A 23,171-nucleotide genomic window follows, 5' to 3' on the forward strand; every position below is an offset into this window, starting at 1 on the left:
CGAGCACTTGTTCGCTGCTTTTCACTCCATCACTCTCCTTCTTGGTAAAATAGCCCTTACACAGCCTGGAGGTGTGTCGGTCATTGTCATGTTGAAAAACTAATGATAGTTAGTGGCGTATCGCTGCAGAATGCTGTGGTAACCACGCTGGTTAAGTATGCCTTCAATTCTAAATAAATCACAGACAGTGTCACCAGCAAAGCACCCCCACACCATAACACCTCCTCCTCCATGCTTTACGGTGGGAAATACACATGCGGAGATCATCCGTTCACCCACACCGCATCTCACAAAGACACGGCAGTTGGAACCAAAAATCTCCACTTTGGACTCCAGACCAAAGGACAAATTTCCACTGGTCTAATGTCCATTGTTTCTTGGCCCAAGCAAGTCTCTTCTTCTTATTGGTGTCCTTTAGTAGTGGTTTCTTTGCAGCAATTCGACCACGAAGGCCTGATTCACGCAGTTGATGTTCAGATGTGTCTGTTACTTGAACTCTGTGAAGCATTTATTTGGCCAGCAATTTCTGAGGCTGGTAACGAACTTATCTTCTGCAGCAGAGATAACTCTGGGTCTTCCATTCCGGTGGTGGTCCTCATGAGAACCAGTTTCATCACAGCGCTTGATGGTTTTTGCGACTGCACTTGAAGAAACTTTCAAAGTTCTTGACATTTTCCGTGTTGACTGACCTTCATGTCTTAAAGTAATGATGGACTGTCGTTTCTCTTTGCTTATTTGAGCTGTTCTTGCCATAATATGGACTTTTACCAAATAGGGCTATCTTCTGTACACCCCCCCACACACACACACACATTGTCACAACACAACTGATTGGCTCAATTGCATTAAGAATGAAATAAATTCCACAAATTAACTTTTAAGAATGCACACCTGTTAATTGAAATGCATTCCAGGTGACTACCTCATGAAGCTGGTTGAGAGAATGCCAAGAGTGTGCAAAGCTGTCATCAAGGCAAAGGGTGGCTATTTGAAGAATCTCAAATATAAAATATATTTTGATTTGTTTAAAACTTTTTTGGTTACTCCATATGTGTTATTTCATAGTTTTGATGTCTTCACTATTATTATACAATGCAGAAAATAGTAAAAAATAAAGAAAAACCCTTGAATGAGTAGGTGTTCTAAAACTTTTTAGTGGTAGTGTATGTCAAGATGCAAGAACATGTTTTTTTTATGAGCCCGAATATTCAAGACATTATGCAGTAGCATGTCACAAAAAAGCACTATATACCATAAGATGTTCTAGGACACTGAAATGGCTTGAGGGATTTCAGAATAATCTTGCCACATTTGAATCAAGCACAGCGCTGCTGTACTGTACCTTCACCAAACTCCCCCAAGACATTCCCATTAGAGTAAGACAGACAACCTACTTCATTATTTGGGGCTAGCTCATATTAATTATCATTGATTAATATTACAGCCGTGATTTGGTGCTTGCTTTCGTTTTATTGGCAGTCGGCAAGTTTGTTATTACTTTAGCTAATGGCATAATCTGGTTTATTATAATGAATGGGTGGAGGTTCTGCACAGCACAGCATGTTTTCCCAGGGTGGTTGCTCCTCCCCTTAAGAATGCGTTTTTCACTGCAATCGGATACTACTCTGTAATGCCTTTTGAAAAACAGCTTAAGCATGTACGTCCTTTATTAGTGACACATGTAGTATTAATGAATGTATGAGGTAAACCCTGATGACATTTTGACCTGGGGAGGGACATGCAATGCCTCATCATGCACCAGAGTTGGACTTTCTGTCATGCTGCACCGTAATTGCTATTGATTGAAGACGTGCAACCTCCTCACACACATGGACGCACACACACGTGTGCACACGGACAAGTACATGGCTATCCCAGCCACACACACGGTGCCACACACACACACACACACAGTGCCACTGCTCTTGGGAGGATGCTATTGTATAGGATGTTAGCCAGTTTTATCAGTTAGTGCACAATCTCCAACTACACATTCCTATTGCTCTGTGCCAGCCTCTGGAGTTTGGCTAATGTTAGGCAATAGTTCATGAATCTCTGAAAACGGTCTAATCACTGTCTCCAGAACCCATGTGAGAGATAAGCTTTGATGCTAACGAGTGTAAATAAATCATAAATGCTGTATCACACATTCTGTTTTTATCGATGCAATATCGAATTAGCCTAGACAAAGGAACTTAGCTTGATCATTGTAGTCATGTTCTAAAGACAATACAAAGGGTTCTTTGAAATAATGCAGAGCTTTTGTTCCTATAATATGAACTATTTACAAACACAGTGGTCCCACAGATGCATTGCTTAAAAATAGAGAGCTCAGATGCAGTTGGTATTGGTAAGACAAGAGACCATGGGTTCCTATCAGGAGGCAGGGTTCAAAGCAACACTGGTGCAATAAGGCTATATAATTGACTTCAAAGTCACGCCAGAGCCTAATATCAAAGACATGTTATATCATAAATAACGGTCAGACGTTGCTGCTGCAGCCTGTTTGGGTGCTAGTGATAAGCCAAATTGTCTTGTTAAGGCAGATTGCTGTTAGATGTTCCACAGACCTCTGTCTCTATCCCGACAGACATGAAGGACCAGACAGAGAGATAACACGCTGGATCACGGGATAGTCTGTCTTTCTCTGTAGCATGCTGTTCTCCCTGGTTGAGCAGATCCTAGAAGCTACAACTACAGACTCAAAGGCCTGATTCTGAACAAAGGCTTAGACACGTTTGAGTTCAGCTTCACCTAAAAAGGAATATCACTTAATAAAAAACTTTTCATTGGCCACAATCAAGGAATATTGTATTCTGCTTTAAAGAGCCAGGAAACTTTCTTTAAGTTTGGTGTAAAGTATAATAAATGTTTTTATTTCTCACGTCCAAGAGCCGATCAACTGGTTTCCACTCTGGTGGTTTGAATTCTGGGAGCTTAGGCAGAGCACACGTCCTTTGACATTTACGTAACAATTTAGTACATTCTTGTTATGCATTTATTCATTCATTCATTTCTCGGCTCATGAATACAAATGTGATGGTGACCCATCTCACCAGACCTAAGTGGTTTATGAGAGTTGTGACACTGAGTTTTATACAATACTTCCTCATGCATACACATCATACCAATAACAATAAGCAAGAGGTGCACCAGTGATAACCAAAAGTGATGAGGAATATGATAGGCACCTTTGCTCTGCTCATTCACAGCAATTACAATGAATACTGCAATGTCCAGTTCCAGAGGTGACATGCGCCTACCTGGACCAATTCTGAGAATAAATTCTTATTCCATTTCGAATTCTAAATTTCAATATCACCTTTTGGGGATTCATCAATTCACATGATGGTTGTATTAGCCAGAGGTGCTCCACATCATAACTGTTCTAGCTGGTTGTTACCGTATCTTGGTAATATGTTGGCAAAAAGGTTCAAACATGACTCGCTCTGTCTTGAGGTGGTTACAAAGCATAGACTAAATAATATTTTATTCTGTGAATGTTTCCCTTGGTTCGATTTAACGCAATGTAACACAAGTCTTTGAGAAAAGGTAATCCGACGCACATTGTTTTCCTGATTATGAAATTCCAAATGTCAAGATAATTTATGTAAAAGAAACAGAACTTTTGTAAATATTAATACCATGACAAGGCCAGTCCTTTTTCTTATTGTCTTGTTTTGGTGTGTTCTCAACACTGTCATGGTCAATTATCCTGACTTGGAACACGACATTACATCAGATGCACAATTCAACATGTAAACAAAGACCCAGTGAGAATTCTTGCAACAACAGAACGCAAAGAACTAGAGATCTCAAGTTAGATGTAAACAAACTAGAAAGTCTTACTTGGAGGGAAAAGCTTGGCTGCTTCAAGTGAAACATAGGACCACTGTTTCAAAAGAGTCCATAAGCCATTTGGCAAGTATTTACATTGATCATAGATTATTTTCATGGTTTAGGCTCATTTCTACATAGTTGCTCTGTGCTTATAATCACCGGCTCCATATCATGAATGCATTTTGGAAGCTTTTCTCACAAGAGGGATTTCACAAACTCCCATTTATTTTCTGCAGCAGTACACTTTAACCACTGGAATATGTGTAAGTAAAACGTAGCCTCCCAATTGCGCCAACAATAAATTGTACCCAGTATATAAAACACAAGAATGATTGCTCATTATGATAAAAATGAGTTCTATTCAAATTTGACACAAATGGCTATAGTGTAAATGAAAATGAATAACGTGTTTCCAGAGGTGCCGCAGACACAGGAGCCAAACAAAAAGTGTTGAGAAACCCGTAGACCTACTATTTTATCATCATTAAAAGAATGGACTTTGAAATCTGACAGTATATTCCTGCTCCGATCAGGTTTCACCAAAGTTGCAGCAGTCCAGGTGTGATGCCCTCTGCACTGACCTTCCCACACCTCCTAATGTAGTCAGACATGTGAGCCTCCCAGCAGGTGTTCTGTGCTTTGTAGAGTCATCTCTGACACTGACCTCCTTATAAATAACATCCCTCATACCCAACCAACACCAAAGAGCTACTGTACACTGACCCACCGGTCCAGGTGATAATTGTCTCAATTTCAATCCCTTTCTTTCCTCTATCTATGCAATATATCACGTAGCAACCTTTACCTCTCTCTGGTCAGAAGCCATTAAACGAGATACAGTTGAGCGCGCTATGCAAAACGACTTGATTAATATGAAAATTTAATCGGTGATGACATTGTGACTTTATCTTCCACACTCTGCCTGAAGGAAGGTCAGTGGAGTTCTGCAGACTCTTGGTGAAAAAAGAAGAATGCTTCAAAAGGTTCTATTTGTCATAAATTACATAAGAATCACACATGGAGATGTGTCATGAGACATAATTCTAGGAGTGCTCTGCCATTGCCATGTCCATTGGATTTGAGGACATGTTGAGAGAAAACGCCACTGTGAATAAAGTTCAAGCAGCCATGAGTTAGTGCCGGGTGTGGGAGTGTTTATGTTCCCTCAATTTGAAGCCCATCCTTCATTGTTTGGCAAAAAAAATTCACCTCCCTACCTCCCCGGCCATAGCAGTGCTGTGTGGTTGCTGACAGATGTCTCGCATTCATGAATATTCTGTACACCACCAGGCCCAACACTGTCGACGCGACTTTGATCTTCATTTCAAAAGAAAGTTCTGTCTGTGCCACTGCCAGAGACTTTGTGTGACTCACAGTGTATTTGCTGTTGTAACCTGTTTGTTTGAGAGCAGTAATAGCACAGTGATCATTGGGTGTGCCAGGACAGTCCCCAGCATTAGGGCTAAGCTTGGGCTTTGTTTCATTCACAGCAAATCATGACAGCTAGACAAGTATATTACCAAGTGACTTTACATTTGGCAAAGGCACTTCATTTACTTAATAGGAAAATACACACCTCTTAGACGAGCCTCATATTTTGATATGGATCACTTGAAATCTAGGAATACTCTTAACATGAATCAAATATTGAATATTTTTTTTGTTTACTTCCTATGGTCACCCAAGCAAAAAAACAAAAAACAAATAGTAATGTATTAATATTAATTTTACCTTTACATAGCATGGTCTTAATCTTCCATTGATAGGCTAGAGCATTGTGAATTATATGGTTATGAGCACATCGTAACAAACACCAAAAACAAGGCATTTAACAAACACCCAGCTCTGTAAACAATGCAGCATTGCCATGGTGTTATAAGACATAAACAACAAAGAGACGCCACCATCTGCAGTCTGCCAGCATCGTTACAGCACTGCCCTCTTGAAACCCATCGGCTTCCATTCACCGGCTGATCTTTTCAGCGCTCATGCTCCTCCATTGCCAGTAATGATATTGGTTTCTCTCAACAGGTCTTTTGAACGGTGACCTGGTCTCAGGGCTCTTTTGTTGCATTCGCTCGATGGAAAGGAGTATCCCTTTTCCAGTGTGAATCATCAGGTCTCCAGAGAGAAAGCTGAGTACAGAACCCCTGTAAACCCATGCATTCTCTTCATAGCCCTCTGAAATGTTTATCCTAAAACAGGCACAGTGAGCTTGCGCTTTCTATCAGATGATGAATCTTCTCATTATCAGACATCCTTCCTTCTACTGCCATGCAGAATGGTGTTGCTAGTGCTGGTGGAGGCTCGGAATCAGCGATCCTCTGTAGTTGAGTAGCTAACCCTTGGGAATTTGGTGAACACAAATACATTTTACTTAACTAAGTCCTAGATGATTGGGTATAATTAAGATACAAAGTCAATTTTCCATCCATACATGAAACAGAAAGTAATGTAATATCTGTTTGATATAATATAGAAATTGAAACTGCCACCCTATCAAGAGTATACAATAATATGTTGCTCAGATAACCTGAGCATTCCCTGATCAATTCATTTCTCCCAATCTTTCATATGAAGCTGCTGTCAATTTGAGCAACATTGTGCTATCTTCTGGCACAGATGCAATATGAAAATCCACTCTGAAAGCTGAGGGAAAATAAGGTACTTTCATTTCCAAAGGCTTTTTATGCAGTGTGGCTTGTTTGCACAATGCTGAATCCTTGATCCTAATAATATGGAGGAATTGTTGAAGTGTGGACCAAGCAATCAGCAGATGTCCAGGCAGATGCTTCTCATCTTCCATTCCAACAGGGAGAACAGGGGATTGGCTGAGTTGAACATCGAAGACCACGGGTTGAGAAAGCAGTGTAGTGGTTGTCTTAGGGCCATCTTCATGTTCAAGATGTTAGGTTGAATAATTAACTCCACATTATCAAGGTAAAAGATCAGGTGCTAGGCATGAATATAAGAAATGTACCCTGCAGTCATTTTTCAAAGTTTGTGTTATAACGTTGTTGTCTAAGAACTGCAGCACCTGGCGGCAGGCCCAGTACAATTAACCAGAGACTCCTTAAACTCCTGTTTTAGGGGGAGTTTTGGGATGACAACTACTTGTGGGAAAAGAGGAGGACTTTATCTAGAGGAGTTTATTCGAATTAACCTAATCGGATTATAAATGCTTTTTCTATCACAAATTTCAACCTAGTTCTCTCTCTGTCTCTGTCTGTCTGCAATATCATCCCTTTCCCCAAAAAAAGATGCTCGCTAATTCCAAATCGCATTGTAGAATGTAGGACAGAGATACAGTAGGAACAGCAGCCAGGGCAATTTCTGTGCGACAGATTTTCCCCCAACCCATCCTTAGTGAATATAACTGATACTGTATGAAACCAGTCCTGCCGATAGGTTGTTAGGCTACTGTTGTACAGCCAATGTATGAACATGAGAATATGAGAGTACAGCACTTCCCACTGGCCCATTGAGTTCAAACAGAGGAGCAAGAGGAGGGGGTACATGGGGAGGGGGAGAGAGGACGCTCCCAGCTATGCAACAGACTGCATGGATTTGCATACAACCAACCCAAAACCACAAACGAGAGCGAGATCCTCCTTTTGAATACAGCCTAGGATTACATTTAAGTCGTCGATATTGGTTATTGTATTAGTGTTACGGTAATGTGGAAAGATCTGTGTAGTGGAAAAGCATCAGCATATTATGCAGTGCAGCATAACCCCAATCTGAGATAGTGTATTAGTCTCATATCATATTGATTACTACATCACTGTAAACCTTTTACTGTACAGGGATTGAGTATAACTGTGGAGGATAAACTTGTTTCATCCCTAAGCTGTCATCCTATAACAGGGTGTCTTACATATTTGTCATAACTGTAGCTGGCTATGCATTCTCAGTCTAGTCAGTGACAAATTTCCCAGCCGCATTTCAAATATCCACACAACACATTCTTAAGGAAACATTTTGCAGCAGCCTATACATTGATGAATGAGATTGCTTTTTTCCCCTTGTTTACTTGTTTGTCTAGTTACTGTATTTCCAGGCCATGCATTTTGAAAGGTTGACAAAGTGCTACAAGACCACAAGGAAAAAAATCACATTCCAAGATGAACAACCTCTTTGACCTAACCCTAATTTGGCTAAAACACTGAGGTCTCTAATTGGTCGTGGCAAGACACAGACTGTCAGAGCTAACGATGTCAACTAATTTAGCAGGCGTATTAGCACTGGCGTGACATGGCCAAAGTGTGCAAAAAGAAGAATGAAGTGGCAGATGCCTGGCAAGGAGCATCAGAGCGCTTACACTCCTGCTGTTACTCAGCGAGTCAGCGTACAGTATGAAAGGCTATGGAAAAATAGCAGAATAAATGGAAGTTCATCACATAAGAGCTGTAGCTCCGCCCATCGGTGATGTGGAGCAGAGCATGCTGGGCGAGCTCAGAGATCATCAGAAGTCATGTCAGAAGTTCCAGCCATCTCCTGTGTTTTCAACTAGCTAGCATCTTTGTGTTAGCCAAGGCCAGTGCGTATCCTTGCAAAGATGCGAGTACAGATTTTCCATCCTTCATATGGTTATGTTCCTAGATGCACTCGGCAAAGATTACGTCATATTTTATTTTTATGCTAATTAATTGTATTACCAAGAGCTACTGCGAGCTAGCAACTGGAAGCTTACTAGCTCCATTTTTGCTGTCCTCTCATTTCAGACATTTAGCTCATTATGTGTATAGTATAATGTTGAAACAGTGCCTTGTTTAAATGGATGTTTGACTGTGAATTGTTTAGAGGTGCATTTCAAGTTCATGCAGTTGGTGTAAATACATGGTGCTGCGGCACCCCTTTGATCTTTAATCCTTAAGAGTCTAAACTTTTTTACAGATAGTAAAAAAAAAATCAAAAGGAAGTTTGTTCTGAATTGTCTGTCCTATATCTGACAGACATAAGAAAGATATATATTTATTTATTTTTTACATGTATTTAACCCCTTATTTTAGGCACTAAACTTTCTCCATATATACTTCCATTAATTTTTTAAACTGGTACCTGGTTACCTTCAGACTAGTCTTGTGAGGCTTGTGGACGTCCTAGAGCAAAACAACTGACATGTCTGTGTTCGTGAGAAACGAATACATACCTTTCCATAGAGGGGTCATATTAGTGTGTAGCCCAAACTGTTCGGATGCTACAGACAGAAGTTGGCAGGTAGGCTGTACCGACCGTCTGTACTGACTTCAGACGAGTCCCTTGACGCTTGTGGGGGTCGTAGAGCAAAATGGAGAACACCATTGTGTTTGTGAGAGTCTTCTCTTACCATAGAGGTCAATAGATTGTTGGCCAAACCGGACATTGGACGCTACAGACGTTTTCATGAGATGACTGATTTTCGTGATGTCTCATGGTCTGACAAACACCACTCTAGCTCTGCCACCTTTCACCGCAGATGCGGAAGTGCGACATCGGCGGATTTGGTGGATTGAGACGCAGCCCATGCAAAGAAACAGATACTGTATCTCTAGCTTAAACTGACGGATTTTGCTAGGGATTATTTTATTATGCTGTGAATTGGAGGTTGTACTAAGTTTATAGCTGCCTTTCACAATTGTATTTTATTTCCCTTTACATTTCAGAACCACACACACGCATTGGTTAATGCAAGTTGCCATACCACTAAGTGCCTTAGCCCATGCTACCTCTGTGCTGTGCCCTGCATCATGTAAATCATCAGTAAACCAACTCAACTGTGATCAACTAGTTTGTCACCTCTGCCCTAACCAGCACCTGGGAGCAAACACAAAGTAAAGCCTAAGAATATACCATCAGGATTGGGTAGGTTACTTTCTAAATGTAATCCGTTACAGTTACTAGTTAACTGTCCAACACTGTAATCAATAACTTAACTGTAATATGTTGTTGTCCCACCTAGCTATCTTAAGATGAATGAACTTTAAGTCGCTCTCGATAAGATTGTCTGCTATGTAAATGTAACTATTGGATTACACAAACTCCATTACTTTCAGTTACTTTTAGATTACTTTCCCCTTAAGAGGCATTAGAAGAAGACAACAATTTATATTACCATTTGAACAACATCTATTGCAGGAAATAGCTTGGACCAGGTGTTGGAAACAAAATGATTTTCCAATTGTTTAGTTCTGAACAGAACCACAATTTTTTTTCCCCGTTCCACTGTTCCGACCAGCAAAAGAAAGTTCTGAACCGGTTCGAACCCCAAATACGTACCAGTTTATATCATTCCTTTTTGTAACTTTTTAACACCCTTTTTTTAAACATTTAGATCTACTTTAAATTACTTCACCAATCAGTGCGAATAGAGCAGCTTGCTATGGAGCGGGTAAGCGATTTAATCTGTATGGGAAAGTTGTTAAGAGCAAATTTTATTTTGCCGTAACAGCATGGTTTAATCACAATGAAAGACAAACACACACTCTGTGCTGTCAGTCACACTGTAGACCGTGAGATTCAACTGAAATGTTGAGGGTGAGGAGAAAGCGAGAGAGGATGGAGGAAAGGGAAAGGGGATACCTAGTCAGTTGCACAACTGAATGCATTCAACCAAAATGTGTCTTCCGCATTTAACCCAACCCCTCTGAATCAGAGAGGTGCGGGGCCCAGGGAGCAGTTGTGTAAGCTTGCCTTGAAGCGCTGTGCATCTTGTTATGACATTATCTGAATTAGGCCCACAGAATTATACTTACGGAAGAGTGGCTTCTATGGAGGAACTTTGAATGTCTTTGAACTTTCAAGTTGGTTTAACGTTGGACCAGAGCAAACTTTAGCTAGCTAGCTAGCTGACAAGCTTGTGTTTGCAGAGCAGCACTAGAATTAAAAACACGTCTTACCTTTTTGTAGTTAATAAATCCAATGTGAAACGTGATACCATATTATCCTTAACTAACATTGAAAAAGTAAATCCATTCCTCTCTAATTAAACATCTCTCCCTAATTTCTGAATTATGCTTGTAACGCCGTCAGTAGGCTACAGTAACCTATGCTTCAGAGGGGAGGGGCAGGTAGCTTACACACACACGCACACCCACTGGCAAAGATTTCCAGCTGGCAGGCAGACGCTGGAATACGTTTCTGAGTGACAGATTGATGGCATTGCAATGCATAGGCCCTTTGTTGTGATTTGTATGGGACTAAAATAACATTATAAACTGATTCCCAAGCTTTAAAAATAATGGTTCATAAAATAACATTATTAACCGGTTCCCATGCTTTTAAAATAATGGTTCTGTTCCTGAAACGGTATAGATCACTTTAGCTTTCGGTTCAGGTTCTGTTCCTCAAATAATTCCGTTATTTTCCGGTTTTCTGTTCTGTTCCATGAACCTGTTCCAACCCTTGGCTTGGACTGTAGTCTACATAAGCCTATTCCTGCTCTTTTCCCGCGATCCATCAAACACATTTGGTGTGTCATGATAGTGGTCGTTGACTTGTGGTCAGACTTGTTCAGGCGTAACACACTTTAACTTTTTTAAATGCTGAATTAAATGTAATTGAGACAACAGGTGTCAAAGTATGTTTTCGCAAACATCAGTTCTGAATTTAAAAGTAATCCTAGCAGTAACCATCTCATTTTTCAAAAGTATCTGTAATCTGATTACAACATTTTTGCTGGCAATGTAACTGATTACAGTTACAGATTTTTTGTAATCGGTTACTCCCCGACCCTGTGTAGTCCACCAAGTCTTTACAAGTACAGTAGGACCACCTCCTTATCAAACACACATGGGCGTGCAGGCATGCACATACAGACACACACACACACACACAAATGCATGAATCCGCACACACACCTACATTTTAACACACACAAAAGTATGCATTTTGAATGCATGCATTCACTTAGCCACGCTTGCACACACACATTCTCACATACATCCACATGCAGTTCTATCTTGGGAATAGTGAGTGAAAGACAGTACATAACAGAAAGATTACATTTAAAGTCATAGACATCCCCAATTCCTCTTGGATTTCAGAATGTGGTAGATGGGTCACTCTCTCCAATTGATCATTTGTAAAGGCATGTGGCAGTGGCACATATAGTTACATCTCCCAAGCGTATATTTGATTCCATGAATTTTGTGGATTCTTTCATATTTTCTTCCCTAAAATTGGATCTGTACACAGAACATTCCTCCTCTTTACCCTCGCCTGGGAAGATATGTTTTATTCAATGAATACTGTAAACGTAAGTGTACGGGAGAGATCCATCCTTTAAAAACAATTTAAAAAGTGGGCAAATCTTGAAGCCCACTTTATGAATAATACACTGTATGCTAAGTCACGGTAAGGAATGAGGGGTTATGTTGTTTTATCCCACAGTGGAGGAGCGGCTGCTGTTTAATGCTGCTGGCTGTTTGTGCTTGGCCAGAGGGCCCTGCCTTTGAAAGCAGTAATGAAGATCTTATGCTGACAGACTCTCTGGCGGAGTGGCATCTGTTACGAAGCACCCGTGACCATACTCGTAGCCATGTTAAAAAGAATACATCATCTTGCATGTCTGAGTTCGGTCTTCCCTCTCCAACACCCTCTGTGTCGCAAATGGCACCCTATTCCCTTTATAGTGCACTATTTTTGACCAGGGCCCATATTGTTCTGGTCAAGAGTAGTGCACTTTATAGGCAATAGGGGGCCATTTGGGATGCAAGCCTACAGTGACTCCCACAAGTGCTCTGCAGTTCCCACCCATTAATGTAATGAATAGCAAGCACTTAGAATCAATGTGGTCGTTAGGGATAAGGGAAGCAGGCATAGCAACGCTCTGATGTATCACCATTGAGCTTTGATTGACAGCAGCACAGCCATCAATATACAGGCTAATAATGTTAATAGCCTTTTAATGAAGACTTCCGCTGCCATTCTGGCTTAATCAGGGCTTTGTGCAATTTTTTTAAATTAATAATTCGAAATTCGTACCATAGGCCAACCAACTGTCTCTGTTGCCAACATTTCAAGATTTATAGGCCTATTTATTTTCTACAACAACACAATCACACATTGTAAGCAAGCTAGGGCCAGTGACTCCTAGGCCTACTAACTAGAGACAACTAAAGGTGGTCGTGTTCTTTGTTGTGTGTCTGTGTAAATAGCCTGTTTTGTGTATTTCCCTATCACACTTTTCATCCTTCTACAAAATATACTTTCCTGCAACCCGCCTCACTCAATGTGGAACGGATTCTATTATTGACTTACCTTTTATCTAGAATCTCCAGTTGATTCCAGCTAGCCAGCTAACTAGCTACTTGCTATTAGCCACCGTTAGCGGTTTTCAACCAGAACATCGGATTTTCTGCCGGAATAACTGAATCACTGGACATTAACACCGGATCGCAACTAGCTAGCCGCAACCGAATTGGATGTTGCTGTTTGGCTAATCACCACTGCCCCTGAAGCAAGCACCAGTTAGCCTTGAGCCAGGCCCATATCCCGGCTATCTACCTCTCTGTCTACTGGACGGGAGTAGCCAGCTAACTAGCTACTTGCCATTAGCCACCGCTAGCGGTTTCTCACCGTTGTCCGTGGCCTGCACTACCTACCAGCCAGCTCTAGCTGGACTATTATCCGTCAGTCTGCACTGTCTGCACAGCGCGTTATCGACCCAGAACATATCATTTTTTCTGCCGGAATCACTGATTCACTGGACCTTTAACACCGGATCATCGTAGCTAGATAGCTGCAATCAAATGGACGTTGTTGTTGGCTAATCAGCCTCGAGCTTGCCGCGAGCCAGGCCCTTCTCCCGGCTATCTACCTCTCTGTCAACCGGACGGGACCTCCTAGTGTTGACACGGAGCCCCGCCGATCCAACACGACTCTGTTCGTCTGATGTGATTACAACTGGTTTCCCGTTACGACGTCGACCACGAAGATCCATCTGCTAGCCCCGGCCCGCTAGCACATGCTAGCCGTGGCCTCTTGCTCGCTAGTGCTATAGCAGCCCCCGAACTACCTCCGAACTCTCCTATTGCTGTTCACCGGACCTTATGATAACTCAGCTATACAGCTGATGCCTGCTGGACTGTTCCTTCAGGGACCAATATACACAATCAGTTAGGAAAGCAAAGGCTAGCTTTTCAAACAGAAATTTGCATCCTGTAGCACTAACTCCAAAAAGTTTTGGGACACTGTAAAGTCCATGGAAAATAAGAGCACCTTCTCCCAACTGCCCACTGCACTGAGGCTAGGAAACACTGTCACCACCGATAAATCTACAATAATCGAGAATTTCAACAAGCATTTTGCTATGGCTGGCCATGCTTTCCACCTGGATACCACTACCCCGGCCACCAGCTCTGCACCCTCCGCTGCAACTTGCCCATGCCCATGTCTGGACCTCTGGCCATCTCTATGGGGGTGCCACAGGGTTCAATTCTCGGGCCGACTCTATTCCCTGTGTATATCTCCTGAGTGGCGCAGTGGTCTAAGGCACTGCATCACAGTGCTAGCTGTGCCACTAGAGATCCTGGTTCGAATCCAGGCTCTGTCGCAGCCGGCCGCGACCGGGAGACTCATGGGCGGTGCACAATTGGCCCAGCGTCGTCCAGGGTAGGGGAGGGAATGGCCGGCAGGGATGTAGCTCAGTTGATAGAGCATGGCGTTTGCAACGCCAGGGTTGTGGGTTCGATTTACACGGGGGGCCAGTATGAAAAATAAATAAATAAAAATATTCACTAACTGTAAGTCGCTCTGGATAAGAGTGTCTGCTAAATGACTCAAATGGAAATATCAATGATGTTGCTCTTGCTGCTGGTGAAGCTCGGATCCACCTCTATGCGGACAACACTATTTTGTATACATCTGGCCCTTCATTGGACACTGTGTTAACAAACCTCCAAACAAGCTTCAACGCCATACAACACTCCTTCCGTAGCCTTCAACTGCTCTTAAACACTAGTAAAACTAAATGCATGCTCTTCAACCGAACGCTGCTTGCACCCGCCCACCCAACTAGAATCACTACTCTCGGCGGGTCTGACCTAGAGTATGTGGACAACTACAAATACCTAGGTGTCTGGTTAGACTGTAAACTCTCCTTCCAGACTCACATTAAGCATCTCCAATCAAAAGTTAGATCTAGAATCGGCTTCCTATTTCGCAACAAAGCCTCCTTCACTCATGCTGCCAAACATGCCCTCGTAAAACTGACTATCCTACCGATCCTTGACTTTGACGATGTCATTTACAAAATAATCTTTCCAGTGTTAATACGAAATTGTAACTATTTTGCACTATGGCCTATTTATTGCCTTACCTCCATAACTTACTACATTCGCACACACTGTAAATATATTTTCTGTTTGTATTTTTGACTTTATGTTTTGTTTACCCCATATGTAACTCTGTGTTGTTGTTTTTATCGCATTGCTTTGCTTTATCTTGGCCAGGTCGCAGTTGTAAATGAGAACTTGTTCTCAACTGGCTTACCTGGTTAAATAAAGGTGAAATAAAAAATATATATAAAAAAAATTGACATCGGGAAAAGAGTGGCTATCAGTTGAGCCTAGCGAATGATGGTCTAAATCTGCTCGCTAGCTAGCTATGCTGTTGAAACAAACTTGTTTTTATTTGATTTTAGTTTGTTCTGCTGCTGATATCTGCCTCTTACTAACAAGCAGTTGAATTGCCCCCTTCTCTGTTACACACATGACTGATTCAACCTAAAGGGAGCCTAGGCCTATACCTACCAGTACTGTAGCCAGTGGCGACTGCATGCAGAAGTCAGATGAGTGCACGCTTGGGGCTGGAGTTTATAAAATGACCTAGTTTGATGTGCAATTCAATACATTTACAAGTGAAACATTGAAAAGAAACTCAAAATAAAATGTAAAAGTAATTCATACAATTAAATAAATGGGAGGGCAAACAGGCAGGTGCTCGGGCACTGGTTGAGTCCTATCTGTGCACGTGCCTGGGCTTAATGCTGCTCAGCAGAACTGGGCCTTTCAAACAGAGTATCAGTGATTTCAGAATTTATGATCTCTGTGTTCATGCTGCAGTAATTTGTCATGTAGGCTCCATATGCATTGGCAAGTGTAAAAATCACTTGGTCACACACATTGCATTTCTCATTAAGTTCGTCATCTATTATTCACATTTCTTTCAGAGTTGTGTTTCAAGGAATGTTGTAGCCTACAATAGGAGGCCAGTTTACTCTGTACTCCACCCTGTGAAGAGAACTATGTGGAGACTAATGTTGTTATTTTATCCTGATGCACTTAAATGCCCTTTTAAATGTTTGAATGTAATTAGTCTGACTGTTTGGTTATGTGGCATATCATAGATTAAATCATTAATGAATTAACTTTTTATCACAGAGACTAGCTAGACATGTCATAGTGTATCCAACAGAGTACAATCCTAGTCAACAGAATATGTAAATACTTTGATAGACTCAGTGGAGACCCGTCATTCAGGGCAGGTGGAGCAGAGCCCCACCTGTTTTGAGTCCCACCTGTTTAGCTAAACATTAATACGTGTCACATATCAGTTTGCAAGCAATAAGAAAATTACAAAATCATTGAGTTAATAAAGCCGCATACTGCTTTCTTGAGTAAGGCAGCTACAAAATGCAGGTGTTTCAGCCTAGCTCAGTGCTTTCTGTGGTGGTGGGGCAGCCAGTGGAAAATACGGAGCATATGGGTTGGTAATGTTCTCCAGTTGTGCTGTGATTGGCTCAGTGTTCTGTCACTCATGGGGGCACTACGTCACCGCAAAATCTACGGGGAGAGCTCAAAAATTCTAGCCAGTTGGGTGCTGCCATAGAGTTACATTAGAAGTGCCCATCCAAGAAGACTCAAGGTCACTGGCCACAGATAAAATTACATCAAATCACGTTATATTTACAGTAGCATTGATTGGACTGATCATGTCAACATCATACTTTTAAAATCTTAGCTAGCAAGCTAGCAGTCATCATCATGAATCAAGTCTCCAATCTACTGACAAATCCTTTTCAATCCTTGTCATATGAAGCGAAATGATGAAGAGAAATTATAGATAAAACGTATCGGTGCTCATCGGCCATTGGACATAAACATTACACAACAAGTTGAAAATAGCAAATTCAAAAATGAGTGGTTTGGAAGGAATCAGTGGCTAACTACAAGCATTGCAAAGCAATCACTAGCCTGCTATTCAGTGGAGTGGATGTGTGGTCCATGTCTGGGGTTTAAGGGTCTCTTTTCCAAGCTTAAAATGATAAATATTCAACATAGGCCATGCTGTCAATCCAGCATGACTTCTGCTGCTTTCAAAACAACTGGAAACTCTGAACTGATTGCCTCTTATCCGCTCGTCGTCCCCTTATGCCATAGTTTGTACATCTCAATTGTCAGTAGAAACCACATTTGTTTAAGCTAGTCAGCCATATCAGCTATGTTTTTTAAAAGGCAGTAAATGAGGCTGAATGAACTGTTTAGCCAAGTGTAACAGTGGTAAGGTGTTGGGACTGCTGTTGGGACTCTGCTGTTGGGACAGCTTTATGTAGGCCCTAACAGTTTGTGGGCACCATTTGTCAACGTCATATTCAAATTAATGTATTTTTTAGTGTTGTGTTGTGTAGTGGCTTTGCTGCCATGCAAAAAAACAATTTGGCGGGGAGTTTGCCCCACCATGATTTACATGGTAGAATTGCCACTGGCTAGACTACAGTCTGGATTGAACAGAAAAACAGCTAAATCCAGATGAATTAATGCAGAGGTAAGTTTCTCTCAATTCTGAAATAATACAAATAACCAGGTGTAAAATGACCTGGCTGACATCCTACAAGCTGGCTACAGTGCATTCGGAAAGTATTCAAACCCCTTGACTTTCTCCACAATTTGTTACGTTACAGTCTTATTATAAAATTGATTAAATAGTTTTTTTTTCTTCTCATCAATCTACACACAATACCCCATACTGACAAAGCAAAAACAGGTTTTTATACATTTTTGTAAAATGTATTAAAAATAAAAAACAGAAATATCTAATTTACATAAGTATTCAGACCCTTTACTCAGTACTTTGTTGAAGCACCTTTGGCAGCGATTACAGCCTCGAGTCTTCTTGGGTATGACACTACAAGCTTGGAACACCAGTATTTGGGAATTTTCTTCCATTCTTCTCTGCAGATCCTCTCAAGCTCTGCCAGATTGGATGGGGAGGATCACTGCACAGCTATTTTCTGGTCTCTCCAGAGATGTTCGATCTGGTTCAAGTCCGGGCTCTGGCTGGGCCACTGAAGGACATTCAGAGACTTGTCCCAAAGCCACTCCTGCATTGTCTTGGCTGTGTGCTTAGGGTCGTTGTCCTGTTGGAAGGTGAATCTTTGCCCCAGTCTGAGGTCCTGAGAGCTCTGGAGCAGGTTTTCATCAAGGATCTCTCTGTACTTTGCTCCGTTCATCTTTACCTCGATCCTGACTAGTCTCCCAGTCCCTGCCGCTGTAAAACATCCCCACAGCATGATGCTGCCACCACCATGCTTCACCATAGGGATGGTGCCAGGTTTCTTCCAGATGTGACACTTGGCATTCAGGCCAAGGAGTTCAATCTTGGTTTCATCAGACCAGAGAATCTTGTTTCTGGTGGTCTGAGAGTTCTTTAAGTGCCTTTGGCAAACTCCAAGCAGGCTGTCATGTGCCTTTTACTGAGGAGTGGCTTCCGTCTGGCCACTCTACCATAAAGGCCTGATTGGTGGAGTGCTGCAGAGATGGTTGTCCTTCTGGAAGGTTCTCCCATCTCCACAGAGGAACTCTAGAGCTCTGTCAGAGTGACCGTCAGGTTCTTGGTCACCTCCCTGACCAAGGCTCTTCTCCCCCGATTGCTCAGTTTAGCCGGGCGGCCAGCTCTAGGAAGAGCCTGGGTGGTTCCAAACTTCTTTCATTTAAGAATGATGGATGCCACTGTGTTCTTGGGGACATTCATTTACATTTTTACATTTAAGTCATTTAGCAGATGCTCTTATCCATAGCGACTCCAGTGCATACATAATTTTTTTATTTTTCATACCCCCCGTGGGAATCGAACCCACAATGCTACAGACACCTTCAATGCTGCAGACATTTTTTGGTACCCTTCCCCAGATCTGTGCCTCGACACAATCCTGTCTCGGAGCTCTACAGACAATTCCTTCGACCTCATGGCTTGGTTTTTTCTCTGACATGCACTGTCAGCTGTGGTACCTTATATAGACAGGTGTGTGCCTTTCCAAATCATGTCCAATCAATTGAATTTATCACAGGTGGACTCCAATCAAGTTGTAGAAACATCTCAAGTATGATCAATGGAAACAGGATGCACCTGAGCTCTGAATACTTACGTAAATAAGTTATTTCAGTTTTTTATATTTGATCATATTTATGTAATCCATTTTAGAATATCCTGCTCTATAAAATGCATTTGTTTGTGTAAATAGAAGCTCCAGAGTCACACCATGATCACCAGCCAAGACAAAGGTTCACAATTTAAAAAAAAAGTATATATATATTTTTTTTTTTACAAATCTAGTTGATGTTTTAATCATATTGATGAAACTCTATATAAACTCTAGTCTCTAATACAGATATTAGATAGTAGCTACAGTGGGAAATGATATTAGCCTGCCAGTGCTGTATGTGTTTATTCACATTCACATATGTTCTGCTTGTTATGCAAAAGAATAAAAATATGTTTTGGCTTTCCGTGCCAAACATGAAATAATTGACTAAACTGTGTAAATCGTGAAACTTACTGACAAAAATGTGAAATGTCAGCCATGAAAGCAAGCAGTGTGAGTCAGTGAATTGGATGCTCTGTGATCTTTGCAATTTTTTTCGGGAAATTGAGGACATTGCACTGCATACTGAATATATAATTCTCTTTTGCCGATTGAGCGGTCAAAAATGTAACAACCAACTACCTTTGATGTTGGTTTCTTTCTCAATATCATGTCATATAAAACAGAATGTTGAAATGCATTTGAATCAAATAACTAAAATGTCGAGAAAATAAATGTTATGCTAATGTATGACCTCAAAATGAGCTATAATGTGATATACAGTGGGGGAAAAAAGAATTTAGTCAGCCACCAATTGTGCAAGTTCTCCCACTTAAAAAGATGAGAGAGGCCTATAATTTTCATCATAGCTACACATCAACTATGACAGACAAAATTAGAAAAAAAAATCCAGAAAATCACATTGTATGATTTTTAATGAATTTATTTGCAAATTATGGTGGAAAATAAGTATTTGGTCAATAACAAAAGTTTCTCAATACTTTGTTATATACCCTTTGTTGGCAATGACACAGGTCAAACGTTTTCTGTAAGTCTTCACAAGGTTTTCACACACTGTTGCTGGTATTTTGGCCCATTCCTCCATGCAGATCTCCTCTAGAGCAGTGATGTTTTGGGGCTGTCGCTGGGCAACACAGACTTTCAACTCCCTCCAAAGATTTTCTATGGGGTTGAGATCTGGAGACTGGCTAGGCCACTCCAGGACCTTGAAATGCTTCTTACGAAGCCACTCCTTCTTTGCCCGGGCGGTGTGTTTGGGATCATTGTCATGCTGAAAGACCCAGCCACGTTTCATCTTCAATGCCCTTGCTGATGGAAGGAGGTTTTCACTCAAAATCTCACGATACATGGCCCCATTCAATCTTTCCTTTACACGGATCAGTCGTCCTGGTCCCTTTGCAGAAAAACAGCCCCAAAGCATGATGTTTCCATCCCCATGCTTCACAGTAGGTATGGTGTTCTTTGGATGCAACTCAGCATTCTTTGTCCTCCAAACACGACGAGTTGAGTTTTTACCAAAAAGTTCTATTTTGGTTTCATCTGACCATATGACATTCTCCCAATCCTCTTCTGGATCATCCAAATGCACTCTAGCAAACTTCAGACGGGCCTGGACATGTACTGGCTTAAGCAGGGGGACACGTCTGGCACTGCAGGATTTAAGTCCCTTGCGGCGTAGTGTGTTACTGATGGTAGGCTTTGTTACTTTGGTCCCAGCTCTCTGCAGGTCATTCACTAGGTCCCCCCGTGTGGTTCTGGGATTTTTGCTCACCGTTCTTGTGATCAATATGACCCCACGGGGTGAGATCTTGCGTGGACCCCCAGATCGAGGGAGATTATCAGTGGTCTTGTATGTCTTCCATTTCCTAATAATTGCTCTCACAGTTGATTTCTTCAATCCAAGCTGCTTACCTATTGCAGATTCAGTCTTCCCAGCCTGGTGCAGGTCTACAATTTTGTTTCTGGTGTCCTTTGACAGCTCTTTGGTCTTGGCCATAGTGGAGTTTGGAGTGTGACTGTTTGAGGTTGTGGACAGGTGCCTTTTATACTGATAACAAGTTCAAACAGGTGCCATTAATATAGGTAACGAGTGGAGGACATAGGACCCTGTGACACTCTGGCTCCATGGACTTTGATATTTGAGCCAGGGTTGTTCATTTTCATTGTTTGGGTGTATTTCTATGTTGGGGATTTCTGGCTGTTCATTTCTATGTTTGGGTTAATTGTTCTTTATTAGTCATATGACTCCCAATCGGAGGTAACGAGTGTCAGCTGTCGGCTCGTTATCTCTGATTGGGAGCCATATTTATACTGTGTGGTTTCACCGTTGTTTGTGGGTTTTTGTTCCAGGTTCAGTCATAGTCACTGTAGGACTTCACTATCGTCATTTGTTTGTTGTTTTCGTGGTTGCTTTTATTTAAATAAAGTCATCATGTTCACTCCACGCGCTGCGTATTGGTCCGTTTCCTCAGACGATCGTGACGGAAAAACCCACCATAAAAGGACCAAGCAGCGCGTCCAGGAGCAAGACAGCTGGACATGGGAGGAAGCGCCGGGTAAGGAGAGAACGCTGGTGGATGTCCTCCTCGGCTGGGGGCATATTACGCAGGAGGAGGCCGTCCGGTACCGGAGGGCGATGAAGGGGGAGAACCTGGCAGGAGAGGAGCAACGGCATCGGCAGGGCCATCGTCGGAAGGACGAGAGGCAACCCCAAAAAGTTTTTGGGGGGGGGCACATGGCTTGGGCGGCTGGGCAGCAGGAGGCTGCCACAGGGCTGACGGAGGCAGAGAAGGGGCGAATTCAAAGGGCAACCAGGTTACGGGGGTCACTGGCCAAAGTAGGGAAAGGAGATGTAGAGGCACGGCGAGGGGTACTGGGGTGTATTACCAGTCCGGTCCGGCCCGTTCCAGTTCCCGGGGTAGAGCCAGTGGTGTGTGCCTCCAGTACGGTTCGGCCTGTTCCGGCCACTCGCACCAGGGATACGGTGCGCGTCGCCAGCCCGGCTCGGCCTGTTCCGGCCACTCGCACCAGGGATACGGTGCGCGTCGCCAGCCCAGCCCGGCCTGTTCCTGCTCCACGCACCAGGGATACGGTGCGCTTCGCCATCCCGGCCCGGCCTGTTCCGGCCACTCGCACCAGGGATACGGTGCGCTTCGCCAGCCCGGCCCGGCCTGTTCCGGCCACCCGCACCAGGGAGACGGTGCGCGTCGCCAGCCCAGCCCGGCCTGTTGCTGCTCTCCGCACTAGGCCTTATGTGCGTCCCCAGGGTCCAGCATGCCCTGTTGCTGCTCTCCGCACTAGGCCTTATGTGCGTCCCCAGGGTCCAGCATGCCCTGTTGCTTCTCCCCGCACTAGCCCTGAGATGCGTGTCCTCAGTCCGGTACCTCCAGTTCCGGCACCACGCACCAGGCCTACGATGCGCCTCAGACGGCCAGAGTCTGCCGTCTGCCCAACGGGGTCTGAACTGTCCGTCTGCCCAACGGGGCCTGAACTGTCCGTCTGCCCAACGCCGTCTGAACTGCCTGTCTGCCCAACGCCGTCTGAACTGTCCGTCTGCCAAGCGCCGCCGGAACTGCCCGTCTGTACTGAGCCTGCAAAGCCGCCCGTCTGCCATGAGCCTTCAGAGCCGTCCAGCCAGGATCCGCCAGAGCCAGCTAGTCAGGTACTGTCCCTTAGCCCGGTGCTGCCCCTTAGTCCGGTGCTGCCCCTTAGTCCGGTGCCGCCCCTTAATCCAGTGGGGTTTAGTTGGGGGGTGGTCATGTGGAGGGGGCTACGGAAGCGGATAGTGACTAAGGTGGGGTGGGGACCACAACCTGGGCCAGAGCCGCCACCATGGACAGACGCCCACCCAGACCCTCCCCTAGACTGTATGCTGGTGCGCCCGGAGGTCGCACCTTTAGGGGGGGGGTACTGTGACACTCTGGCTCCATGGACTTTGATATTTGAGCCAGGGTTGTTCATTTTCATTGTTTGGGTGTATTTCTATGTTGGGGATTTCTGGTTGTTCATTTCTATGTTTGGGTTAATT

Source organism: Coregonus clupeaformis, chromosome 33 (genome assembly GCF_020615455.1).
Source record: "Coregonus clupeaformis isolate EN_2021a chromosome 33, ASM2061545v1, whole genome shotgun sequence".
NCBI lineage: Eukaryota > Metazoa > Chordata > Actinopteri > Salmoniformes > Salmonidae > Coregonus > Coregonus clupeaformis.